This window comes from Periplaneta americana, chromosome 2, assembly GCF_040183065.1.
Source record: "Periplaneta americana isolate PAMFEO1 chromosome 2, P.americana_PAMFEO1_priV1, whole genome shotgun sequence".
Taxonomy (NCBI): domain Eukaryota; kingdom Metazoa; phylum Arthropoda; class Insecta; order Blattodea; family Blattidae; genus Periplaneta; species Periplaneta americana.
In genome coordinates, this window is record NC_091118.1 from 73,079,557 (window position 1) to 73,093,825 (window position 14,269).

The following is a 14,269-nucleotide window of genomic DNA, read 5'->3' on the forward strand; positions in this document are numbered from 1 at the left end:
AGAAGTTTCCTTGCCTCTTAAAAACCCGTCATTGACAACCAGATTTAAATTAGCGAACTTCTGATCCACTACCTAGCGAGTTAAATATAAAATCACGGAGAAAATTACAAAATCTTTCATAGTATGGATTATCCGATTTTTTTCGATCAACCGTTCAGGCCATCCCCTTCACTACCACGGATAATAGAGGCTCTATTGTACTTGGATATAAAACGCGGAGCAAGTCCCCTGCAATCGGCAAGCACCATGGTTATGTACAACATGAAAATCCAGGAATACTATGAACTGTAAAAAATCGATCATACGGGAATGGCTATTTAAGATGTGTTAATTCATTATAAAAGTGAATGTAATAAAACGTTAATACAAATTGATTTTATTTCCTGGAATATATCTACTATAATATACAATAATAAATAAATAAACAGACAAACAAATAAATAAATGAAGTCATAAATAAATAACTAAGGAAATAAATAAAGAAGGTTCATTGCCTCTCTCACATAAGCCCGCCATCGGTCCCTATCCTGTGCAAGATTATCCAGGCTCTCTCAAATCCATTTTAATATTATCCTGTTCATTTAAGTGTACCCTATCCCCCCTTTCAATATGTAGGATTATTTCACTTCCACCAGGTAAGTACTGTACATGAAGTAATATCATGAAATTAAATCGCAGTGACTGATTAACCCTCAGCATAATTTTCTCGTAATAAAATACTCAATTTTATTCCATAATTCCCGTATGTGTTTTTTTTTTTTTTTTTTCGTTATACAAAGTTTTAATGATAACTAATTTCGACCCGCCTTCATTCTAACATGACTTTCATGACTGTGGTTATGACGTTTGTGATTCCGGTAACACAATTTCCGAATATTCATGAAGGAATTTATTATTTATTTCATTTTTAACTGTTTGTTACATGCATTAAGAATAAGATGTGTGCAAATTTTCAGCTGAATCTGACTATTATTCGAAATTAATTTTATTTCAATAATGCAAATTAATGATAAAATCCAAATACGCATTACATTTAAGTACAGAAAGTTCATATTATTTCCGTACAGACTCTTGATTCACGGGCAATATTTTAACGTTGAGAAATCCATGATATCTAAGTTAGTTCAGGCACAATACATTTTGAAAACCAGACATTTATTTATTCACACTTTTTATTAATAGACCTATAAGAACTTTTTAGCCCCTAATACGTAACATTTCTCAATGTTAGATCTCAGATAATATATGCATGGACAAATACGAATATTTTCATTGAATTTGATGAAAACTCCTTGCGTATGAACATTTTGAACATCATAGACGTAGTTTCGAGAAAGAGGAAATTTGTGAAAAGAGATGCAATGCTGACATATGGAGAAGGTCTAAATAAAAGTCGCTCCTAGACTTCAAAGAAGACGTAAAGATAAAAAATCTTCTTACTATCAGCTTCTTAAGTGCCCAGGAATACTTTCGTACAAAGAACCGAACATTGGTTTTTGTCTTTTTTTAAACTCAGTCCCAGTGTGCCCTTTCCTATCCCAAAGATGGATTTTCTGTAAGCCACTTCTTTTGATGCCCACAGTAGTCGCGACGCACAGTTTAGGAACTTCTAGGATAGGAAGAAAAATAATGTAAAGAAGATAACAAAAGAAATACACTGTGTCCCTCTTAGAGGTATCGAGAAATAAGTAATAATTTCAAGTGTAAATAATGGTTTACATCTTTTTACATAACTTAATGTAAAAACTCTCCGAGTTTCGGGAAATACTGAATGCAACTCAATGTGTGCGTCTTGAGTTGTCCTGCAGACATCTAAACGGTATTCAAGCTCCCGCCAACTGTTCTGTAGCATTTGTGGAGTCACTAGCGCAGCTGCATTTGTGCCTCAGTTCCTCCAAAGTGTTAGCTCTGCCTTTTTGGTACACAGCATCTTTCACAAAGCCTCAGAAAAAAAGTGCAAGGGGATCGGATCGGGTGACCTGATTGGTTAGGCACTGAACTTTCTGTTGTGGTGTCCACATGTTGACCATGGCGTGTTCTCCTACAAAATGGCGCCAGGCTTGTTTTAGCAACAAACAAACGAAAGTTACGCATGCAGCTGTTTTCAGACTTTGTTGCGTACACTTGAACAGTTTCCATATCTTGTCAGATGTAAATCTCAACGATATCTCTATCTGGTTTTAAGTGGTGAGCATTTATTTCTCGATCCCTCTAAGCGGGACACGATGTACTTTGAATTGGGAGAAGAAAGTGAAAAAGAAAATAACAGACAAAAGGAACTGATAGAAAGCCATCTCAGCTGAGAGAAAGTAAAAGTAAAATAAAGAAAATTAAGATTTACAACAGGATGTATATTGGCAAAATTAAGGAGGCAGTCTAGAGTTAATGGGATAAAAGTTGCAGTTGAAATTGAAGTAGCAACTGAGAATAATAATTACCGGCTTTTCTTGCAATAAATGTCAAAATTAATTATAGATAACGAACCCAAATACATTTCATAAGAAGCTACAACTAACTAATCTAGCATTGTATTTAATTTCTATTAAAAATTTCTGGAATTCTGTAACCAAACTTTTCTTACACTCTGTATATTCTTCGACGAAGTCCGTGATGGAAACGAAATTACTCTTCTAACAGATGTAATAAAATGTTTCCTGGAATACATTACACCAGCAATAACGTCTGGATTATCTTGTTAATGAAGTCTGTACTGTAACTTAGGCCCTTTATCACCTGCGAGTGAGAATCCCACCTGCGGGTTGCATATAATACAGGCCGAACCCCGTAGTGTTGTGGTATGCCATAATTAGTGAAGGGTAATTTGGAGATAGCTGACGGTAAATTTATTACTGAATTAATTGGTTGGTACTTCTGGGAAATAATATCCCTACGGTGCTATACGCAGTGCCATACAATAACTGCAAATTGAATAATTATAGGTTTGAGGGAGAATGTAAGTTACGCGTGTCACCATATATGTATCGTAGATTTCTCATTTAATAACTTTTCATTATATCTTTACTTCATATTTACAGACACTGCTTACCAATTGGATGGATATTAAAATATATTAACGAATGTAACTAAGTCTATATCCCAATCATCTTGCATTACGTTTATCAGTTCAATGTTCTTCCGTATTATAGCAAAAGTAAAAACAAAATATTAATTAAGCAGACAAAAAGAAAGACGTTACCACATTTCAGTTATTACATCTGTGCTTAGTATCTCGAAATTTTATGAGCTTATAAGTTTAGTGTGACTTTAAAATTAATGGGTAGGAATTCTTAATTTTTTTTTATGTCTTCGGAGTTTATTTTCTCGTCTCATTCGAGAAAAAATAATGATTTTAGCAGAATCACTTTAAAGATTTTGAAATATGAACGTTGACTGTTTTCATAATATGGAAATCAGAGCTATTCACCTTAACGTCTAATAGTTCCTATGTGCATCAGTATAATTATTTTTCTAAGTTAGTGGAAAGAATTTCTCCACGTTTGTAATTACATGGGACTTTTCAAAAGTAAGAGGTAAATTTAATTGCTAACATTTTCTACACAATTTTAAAAATGTATGCACTGGCATATTACACAAGAAATGGGATTTTGCATCATCACTCATTGCCATAACTTCAACGTATATGTCGTATGGGTCCACTATCTTTTCTTATACATGGACATCATTTTATTTTTACTAACATTTCTAATATTAACTTGGCTATACTTTTGGATTAACGGTTGAGAACCGGAAACACCGTTTGCTACCCCTTTCCTCGACTGGAGTTCGATGATACTCATTTTTTAAACCGTAACAATTTACAAAGCTTCTTTAATTAGGACACAAAACAGTGAATGAAATTCAAACTTACCTGTTATTGTTGTACATTTTAAACATCCAGTGGTGATAAGTAATATTTATATTGCAATTTATTAGATAACTGTCACAGTAACAACAAATCTATTAGCGAAATTCGCTCATCGAACACGTAGAATAACCAATATTTGCAGATTAAAGAAATTAATTGAAACAAAAAATTTCGGAAAATACAGCATTACAAAGGAAGAACTGTGTTTTTGGAAACTATTTTTTTGTTTTTATTGCCTCTCTGTGATATTTAAAAGGAAAAATCAGTAAGTATTTATGACATCATAACAACATCGCTTATATGCTGTAAACATAGGACGTTGGCCCTTTTGGTGGTCATGTCTCATTAACATCGACCCCAACAACCAACACTGCTTTCTCATTTACAGCCACAATATTGCGAGAAAACGTCAGTTCATTTGCAAGTTGATGAAGAATATGGTATAGAATCATATAGTCAACATAACTCCTTCTATGAAAAAATGTTACATTGGCCCTTATGCATGACGATATACTTAATAATAATTATATTTCTGGTTTTACAATGTTAATACATTTTTCCGGGGGCCATGATTACAACGATTACAATTATAAGTACTTTTAATAACTCTCCTTCATTCTTGTCTGTCAGATCATAAATTCCACTATCCCTCTCCCTCATATTTGTAATTATTCCTTTTCTCTTTCATTCAAGTGCTCGCTGATCTTCCCTTCTTTATAATAATAATAATAATAATAATAATAATAATAATAATAATAATAATAATAATAATAATAATAATAACAATAATAATAATAATAATAATAATAATAATAATAATAATAATAATAATAAGAAGCTTTTCGCGATGCGCCCCGGCACTATTTTATTTACAACTACATCCCTGCCTGAAGTATAAAAGAATTGAAAAAGAAGTAGGCCTACATGGTGCTGTATAAGAAAACAAACTCCATGAAATACCGTTTATAGAAGGAAAACATACTGTAGTTTTTGAATACATGTTCAAAGTATTCCCCGTTTCACCCGCTATAGCCCTGTTATATGTATGTAGAGTTTCTTCAGAAAATTAATAATAACAAAACTACGAACAGTCATGATATGATATATATTTGATATCAACATTTACATCCATGTAATGTGATCCTCACAATATCAACATTTACATCCATGTAATGTGGTCCTCACAATTTTGTATCCTGTGCCACAATTACATTCATTAGAGGTATACCTTTTGTAGACGCTCTGATAAATTTACCTTTCGACTCCGTTTAAATTGATCAGATTCCCACCTTTAAGACTTAACAACTCAATTTAGATAATTCAAAATTGACACTTTTACAACTCTGTTTTTGATTTTCAGTTCACTTATATCGAACACACACTGTTTCTAATAGGCCTAATACTTGTTACTAAAACATAGTACACCATTGTCCAATATGTTCGTTATTTTACATATTGTACTTCGGTATCCTAGCTAGCCTGCCTCACCACACTCCTCACCTATTTTCATCATATTTATCGTCTTACTTAACGTCCTATTATACTCCTCTAATTCATTCAAAATTTACACTTTTATCACTACATTATTGATTTTCAGTCTAATTAGTCTATATCGAACACACACTATTTCTAATAATTCTTGTTGCTAAAACATACTAGGGTAAACATTGGTAATTTCGTGATAATTTCATGAAAATTAATTTAAAATGCAAATGTGTAAATATATCCTTATTCCGATTTTTTCATCTAAAAGACGATAATTTGCTGTATAAATCTGGACACATAATAGATTGGACACGTTCTTGAACAAGTGTCAAAAACCACTTTTACAACTTAAGCTAAAAGGTTGGTTATTTCGTGATAACCTTGGTAATTTCGTGATATTACATTGATAATTTCATGAGAGGTAGAAGAATTGTGTAAAAATTCATTAAACTCAAATGAAATTCTCATTTATTGTTACAAGACTTCAAACATATTAATTCCGTCTAATATTCATAGCAAGAAAACGTAGAAATACATATCAACACATAATAAGAATGAAATAAAAGTTCACTTAGGCCTATATCGAGCACACACTGTTTCTAATAATACTTGTTACTAAAACATACTATACCATTGTCCAATGTGTTCCTTATTATGTCTGTTTCTTGTGTGCATTTCATTTTCAGATCTTACTAATTTTCTACATATTATACTTCACTATCCTAGCTAGACTTCCCCGCCATACTCCTCACCTACTTTCATTATCTCTATCGTGTTACTTAACTTCCTATTACACTTCTCTCATTCATATTTTATTATACATATTATGACTACAATTAGTCATCTATTCTTTTTATTCACGTTATACAAAACATTCAGGCACACGTGTAAAACATACATATGATGAGAAATTATGTGTTATTTTGTTAATAATATTCCTACTTACTGTTCCTCCATTCACTGTTTGAGTCGCTTAAGAAACTTCTTGTCAGCCAAGTTACAGCGAGTTCAGAATATGTGCGTCAGATACGTATGCAACATCCGACGATATGATCACATATCACCATCCTTCGCAATTCTTTCGTGGCTCCGACTTAAAGAACGCAGAACTTTACATTCTTTGTCTTTACTCTTTCGAATTCTGCACACTTCAACACCAAATTACCTTTCGTCTCGTTTCTCTTATCTATACTATAACCACGACGTAAATACCAGATCACTTATCTGTGGCGCGTTAAGTATACCTCTTCATAGAACATCTCGCGACAATGGAATTCCCTGTCACAAAGTATTAGGGGCTGCAAGACAATAAACGCTTTTAAAAACAGCTTAAAAGATAACCTTAGCATTTTTCTCCAGTCATACTGACTTAAACTATCACTGTCTACATTGTTACTCCTTCCTTTAGACATGAATCCTGATTAGTGCTGTATTTTCAAAATTATCTCATAATAATCTCTTTCTATTATCTAACATTATTTAGTTTAATTCTGCTACATAGTTTGTATTTCAGTGTTTAATTAATAGTTCATAGTATTTTGTTGTTTAATTCCTAAATAACTCTTTTGTATACATGTAGCACTTATCTAAATCAAATTGTTGAATTCTTTGTAAGTTCATACATATGTATGTATATACTTTTTGCTGGTTGAGTGGAAGAGAAGGCCTTACGGCCTTAACTCTGCCAGCTAAAATAAATCATTATTATTATTATTATTATTATTATTATTATTATTATTATTTATTATGAGCCTACGAATTGTTGTGATTAGGCAGTTAAGGCGAGCGTTCAGGCGGCCGGTCACCTGTAGCCTCGATTCACTGCGGGTCAGGTGCGCTGCAGCATTGTCCATAGGTTACCCTGGCATTTAGTTCCTAAGTGTGTCAACTGGAGCTGCTGTAGACATGGCCACCCGACCCAAACAATCCAAGATTCGCGTTCACTGATTCCTATTAGACAGCCTTCACTGATGTGTGACTTGTACAGTACGTACAATGTCCAGATGATAGGTAAAAAAAACTTACTTCAGAGTATAGACAAGCGTCGTGAGACTATTATCTACTTCTGGGCTTTCTGAAAGCCCTCTTACTTTCTGTATACACGAACTCATTTTAACCAAACTTGGTATGCATGTAAGTAGAGTGCAGAATATTTTAATGATTTAATTTCAGGGGTTGATATAGGAAAAACGACGTGAGTATAATTATTTAGAAATACACCTCGCTTTCATAGATTTTGTAAAGCTTTCGACAGATTAAATTGAGACAACTTATTGGACATACAAACTGTGTAAACTAATAGGTGATATCATTTAACGTATTTTGAAGTAGCAAATCACATGCCGGAAAACGTTTGTTTCTTAGCAAGAGAGAGCCAAAGCGTCCAAGAATCGATAACAAAATACCTCCTATTGGACATATGCGCTTACACTGTATCCAAACTCAGTCAATTACATAAGGCACTGTCTTTAAAAATCGCCTACCCAGACAGTACAATGACATGGAATATCTTGGCAATATATTTCATATTAGATTGATTGGGCGTGGTGGTACAGTATTCTGGCCTGCTAGGTCACCTGATCTAAGCTCATTACATTTTTGTGTGTTGCTTCAGCCGAAGAAGTTGTGGTACGAGTCGTTCTTGCAGTCCATCAGTTAAGAGAAATTCCTATCCTTTTTTGCGATAGTCAGGAGGGCAATAAATTGAGATGTAGAGTCTGTATCGAAACAGAAGGATCACACTTTGAATAAAATTGTCAGCAATTTACTTTTGTCAGATGATATTGCATGCACATTTCTACTCGTACAATATTATTGTGATTTCTGTTAGCTAATTATGGTTTGTTAAAATAAATTATAATTGCCTACAAGTAAAATTAAAAGTAAACTGTACTCGCATAACTACTGAAGTTTGAAATAAAAATGTAACACTCTGTATCTTATGAACATTTGGTTTCTGACCACTGATTTCTTATCTCAAATTGTTTAGTTGGGTGTCCTCTACAACTCTTGGAATTTTGTAGGTTGAATTTAAAATCACCCATATATTAAAATAAGATAATGTTCCAATAATTCAAGTAATATATCTAGTCAGTATTTAATATTTATAAAGATACACAAATTTCAGCCAAAATAAATGACGAAATGACTCATTTCAAAGCCATTAATATACTGTGGGTATTCGACAAGGTTGTCCTCTTTTTCCATTATTTCTTTATATGAATTCCTTGATAGATAAATGGCGAAAACAATGTCCGAAAAGAGGATACATCCTCATTAACAGGCACATTAAAATAGAAACATTCCTATTTACAGGTGATCAGGTCTTACTAGCCATCACAGAGGATGATCTTCAGATATCAATACATTTTTTAATATTATTGCTAAAGATTTTGATGTGGAAATTTCTGTGGAAAAATCCAAAATAATGGCACTTCATGGCAAATATTCTGTAGGAACGAAAATTTGAATTGATATTACGATTTTTGAACAAATTAACACATTTAAATACTTAGACTATAATACACTTTTATGCCTATTTGTATGTAAGTTAGGATATATGCTATACTGTATTTTGTTTGTACCATTTTCGTATTAATCAGTGTCTTTTTTTGTAGAGTCGTTGGATTTAATCATAGGTCAGGAGGATGAAACCTACAAAGTAGGATTTTGTTTTGTAAAGCACGTACTGCCAAAAGACCCGTGTATTGGATTTAAGAGCAAATTCTGATAGTTTAGTGCATTGGGCGTCAGCATTAGCTGAAATGTGTAATGGGTTAGCAGTGCATCGTAATATGCACCCTCGTGCAGGGAGAGGTAGAAAGCATACCTGGCCAGCAGCCATGGATGCACGATAGTGCAATGTCTTATCCACGGGTAAAAGACGCTAGCCCGAGGGTGCACTGTGCTGATGAGCGCTGGTGTAGTGCGTATAATATTGATGAATAAATCCATCTATCTATCTACTTAGGCTATAACATCTCATTTGAACAAGAAAAAGACAAATTCAAAATAACATATTTTTGTAAAAGTTATTTGAATTATCAATTCAACTTTTAAGCCCACTCTTGTACAGCGTCATACAAGATTAAGAGTGTGCAATATCTTGGCAAGACCTACACTAGTCTATGGTTCTGAAGCTTGGACAATAACGAAGAGGGATATCCACAGAATAACAGCCAGTGAAATCAGATTCACGAGGAAAACAGCAAGATACACAATTTGGAATAAAAAACGGAATGATATTTTGAAAGAACTAAAAACCGTGACTGACTTCCTGCGTGAATTTAGAGTTAGCTGAAAAAGCCATGTAGAGAGATTACCGGAGTGCAGATGGCCGAAAGCAGTCTTAAGCCTTGGTTTTTCTGAACCGACGCATGCGACGTGCAAGGTGCGAGGACCGACTCGCACAAATCCGGACTACAGGAGAGATAGTGAGTGGTTTATATAACTGCGAGGTGCGCAGACCTCGCAGCGAAGAGATTTCATAGTTTATAAGGCTTAATAAAAAATAATTATAATTATATTCGGTTCGCAAGATTTTGTCATCCATTCTGCTCTAAAAAAATCTGAAAGTTACAGTTTATAAAACAGTTATATTACCGGTTGCCCCGTATGGTTGTGAAACTTGGACTCTCATTTTGAGAGATTCTGGGGGGAGGGTGGTTGACAATAAGGTGCTTAGGGAAATATTTGGGGCTAAGAGCGATGAAGTTACAGGAGCCCAGAACTGCACGCATTGTATTCTTCACCTAACATAATTCGGAACATTAAATCCAGACGTTTGAGGTGGAAGGGCATGTAGCACGTATGGGCGAATCCAGAAATGCATATAGAGTGTTAGTTGGGAGGTCGGAGGGAAAAATACCTTTGGGGAGGCCGAGACGTAGATGGGAGGATACTATTAAAAGGATTTGAGGGAGGTGGGATATGATGGTAGGAACTAGATTAATCTTGCTCAGGATAGAGACCGATGGCGGGCTTATATGAGGTCGGCAATTAACCTCCGGGCTCTCTAAAAGCCATAATAATAATAATAATAATAATAATAATAATAATAATAATAATAAAATAATAATAATAATACAAATTTTAGGATAAAATATAAACATTTGATGATAATGATCAATTCACTAACTTAAACGTGGTGTAGGCTACTGCTTGGACGTAGGACGAGGAAGAAACCTCTTAAGAGGATAAGGTGTGATTCAAACGGAAGGTATGTTACAGACCTCTGAACAGAAACTGATGGTGAAGTGTAGGTATCGCCGCCTTACCATAACAAAACGGTTACAAATATAACCACGGACATGATGGTCATGATTATGATGATGACGACGATGATGATGGTCTAAGAACATATTCGAACTTACTTGAAAGCATGGTTAAACCATCAATTATAGGCCTGACGGCGCGGTCCTTTATCTAAAACATTGAGTGAGTACACCCTCGCCCTACGTGGGATTCACTTCAATGCAACGTTAAAATTACGCGTTATTCGTCGCGTAAAGATTTCTTTTCCTATGAACCTGTGTTGCTTATCGAAGGTGTTCTGTTACTATAGTAACCAATAGCTTATAATTCGACGTAGAAAGTTCCTGATGGTGTGTATACGTTTCTTCGTGACCGCAGACTTGAGCGCGGGGTTGGGAAGATAACCTACATCCTAGCGCACTCAACACCGTGACGGATCCCATTTTCGACCATTATCCTCAGCTGCACGCGCTGCCCCTGGAGATAACGGGTTATGCAGCACACTCTTCACCTGCTAATAACACTTGTCGTGACGTCCCTTCGCCATTACCACGTCCGACGTCTCAGTTCGCTTTCGTCCAGGGGTGGCCAAGTTCAAATTTGTTACCGAAAGATTTGGCACGTATTTAAAAAACTTGGAATGACTAATTATCCATGAAAACGTCATATGAGTATCCCCCATAAGACTAGAAGACTAATATTTCTGTCTCTAGCATTGCCTGGATGACTCTAAATCTAGGAAAGTTGGATTAGACTTTCAGAGAAAGTTATAATTATCTTTCTTTCGTACTGTGAAATACTAGGTTTGCTTAAATTTCTTTTATTTATTTAGCTAGCAAAGTGAGTACAAATTAAATTTATAGAACAAGAATGTATCTAGCCAGTACCGTAAGAGCCAGGCTCGTGTAGGTGTGGTCTTAGCCAATAATATAACATAACATTTACAAGGACAGTTTACTAAATACAGTAACTTAATTCAAACCGATAAATAACACACAAGAGCAAAAAGAAGAAGAAGAAGAAGAAAGAGAAAAGGGAGAAAAAACACATTTAATATAAATTGGCAATAAAAATATGATTATAGTCGACAGAAATAAAAAGGTAAAACATACACACATTTGTTAGCATTATAAATAATTTTATAAATTTATTTTTTAAAAGGTTCAATTTTAAAATATTTCAAATTTGGAAAATGGTTTGCAATGTTATTATGAAGTCTTGGACCGAAACTAGTACTCGTTTAAGTGCTGCACTTATATGCATAATTAGCAGTAGAAACGCCAGTAACTTGCAAAGGTTCGTCAGTTTTCGGTAATAAAATCTTACGATTTACACATTGCATTACAGATGTAGGCTAATTCATAATAATAATAATAATAATAATAATAATAATAATAATAATAATAATAATAATAATAAGTGATGGAACTATAGCACCACAGTTTTGTACGATTTCTTTGTAATATACTCGTACGTTATTAATATAAATGAAGATACACTGTTCTAATTTACACTGCATTGCCGCAAATTAAAGTGAACTTCACTGAATGGAAGTTAGCTGTATACTAGTATGCTAAAGCTCTAATCTTGAAGTCCCTCAGACTGTTTTATTTATCTATATTAAGTAACACAAACATTTCTACTCTCGATTCAGGAGAAATGTATGTACACACTACTTCCTCGGCAATAGAGTTCCATAGAAAGAGTGACGGCATGAGTCTAATAGATATCTGTTTCTTGGCGAATGTATGTTCACATATACAGGATGATTCATGAATATCGTGTCATTCTGTAGGATCTGAGTTCTGACATCTTTGTGATGAAAGAAGTTCATGTAAACATATGTCATATTTTTTTAATTGAGTTACATTCTCTTGAATGTTAAAGATAACCGTGACAAATATGAAGGCTTAAACATTTAAATTATTTACGTGAATGATACTGTGTGTATTATAAATTCATTAAGCACATATATATATACATATATATATATATATATATATATATATATATATATATATATATAGCCCTATATATTATATGTACCTTTTTCTTCACAATAATGTCAAGAATTAGGTCCTAAAGTCTTCATAAATCTGATTTAAACTCCACATTTGGCCCAAATTTTGCTCCTGTTCCACTAGAAAAAGGGGATGTATTTCGTTGCCCTAATTAAATGCAGCACGAGGAAGATGTAGGACAAATTTTGAAATTAACTTGACTTGTTTTTATTTAAACTTCGCTTGTGAATATAATAATCTTAATATTTTACACCTCTTCCTTGCTGTTAAAATTTAACATCATTTATACTAAAATTAAGGTTTTTTTGCATGTCACCGTGTCCTGGAACATAACGGAATTATAACGTTTCGGAATTATATACAGAAGGGTCACCTACTCTATTCCGAGACTTTGTAGGTTATCGCTGTTATGAAATGTACTGTAAAGCACATCTCCAGATATCCAGAGAGAGAGAGAGAGAGAGAGAGAGAGAAATTCACAAGGATGCGTGTGACTTTATCCAAGAATGTTCAAAATCTATTCTAAAACGTTGTAACAGTAAACGTGACAAAAACACAAATATTTTTTGGAACTGAGAATTCTAATGTAAATACATTTATAAAATCTATGTTTATAAATATGTTCAGAAGATAATTGGATAAAAATTTATAATGTAAAATAGTTACTTATGGGAAATCTAACAGAAAGGAACAAAATGGTAGAGGACTTTTCTATTCATACTGAACTAAGTAATAATAATAATAATAATAATAATAATAATAATAATAATAATAATAATAATGATTTATTTTAGCTGGCAGAGTTAAGGCCGTAAGGCCTTCTCTTCCACTCAACCAGCAAAAAGTATATATATACATATGCATGAACTTACAAGGTACTCGTCAAAGCAATATCACAGTCTAGTAGGCCTATATACAGTCACGAATTGAATTGAAAGAGGAGAATTGGGAGGACAAATTTAAAAGGTACGCAAAACGCGTCCTTGCAAGGGGTTCAGGGCTGTAAGAAACTAAATATGTGAGCTCCAACCCTGTTGGCCACTAGTCTCACTCCGGGTTACGCTGTTCCACTGAAGGAGTTCTAGAAAATTTTGAAGGGGAAAAACCGAAAATGGACGTAACCTCTTAGGTATCACATACGCGAGGGGACGGAAATGTGATCAAAGTGATCACAGGACGGGACGAAGAAGAACGTGAAGACTCTGTCATCTGTTGTGCGATGACAAGGCAGGTGAAGGCCGTCAGAAGAAACGCTGTGAATTCTGAATCTGCATTTGAAAGGTTCCCTGTCCTTTCGCATTGCGACTAAATGAGTGACCTCGCACATTTAATAGGCAATTTATAGGTTCTGAACTAGGGCATTACGTCGTTTGTTAGAAAAGGGGAAATATATGGGGAAGGGCATATAAGTCCGTGGCCCATTTCTTTTAGGGCTCATCCCGACATTTGTCTTACGCCTTAGAGAAAACCACGGAATACCTTAGGCAGGATGAGTCGTCTCATATAAGGGAATAGCCAATTTGGCTATTAAGTAGGAGGTGATTGATTGTCTTGAGCCTTGTTGAATAGTCTCAATTTAGAGACCAGCCATTTGGCTTTATGGTGACTCAATTACGAAGAGATGGGCAGGGAGAGATGTAATTCT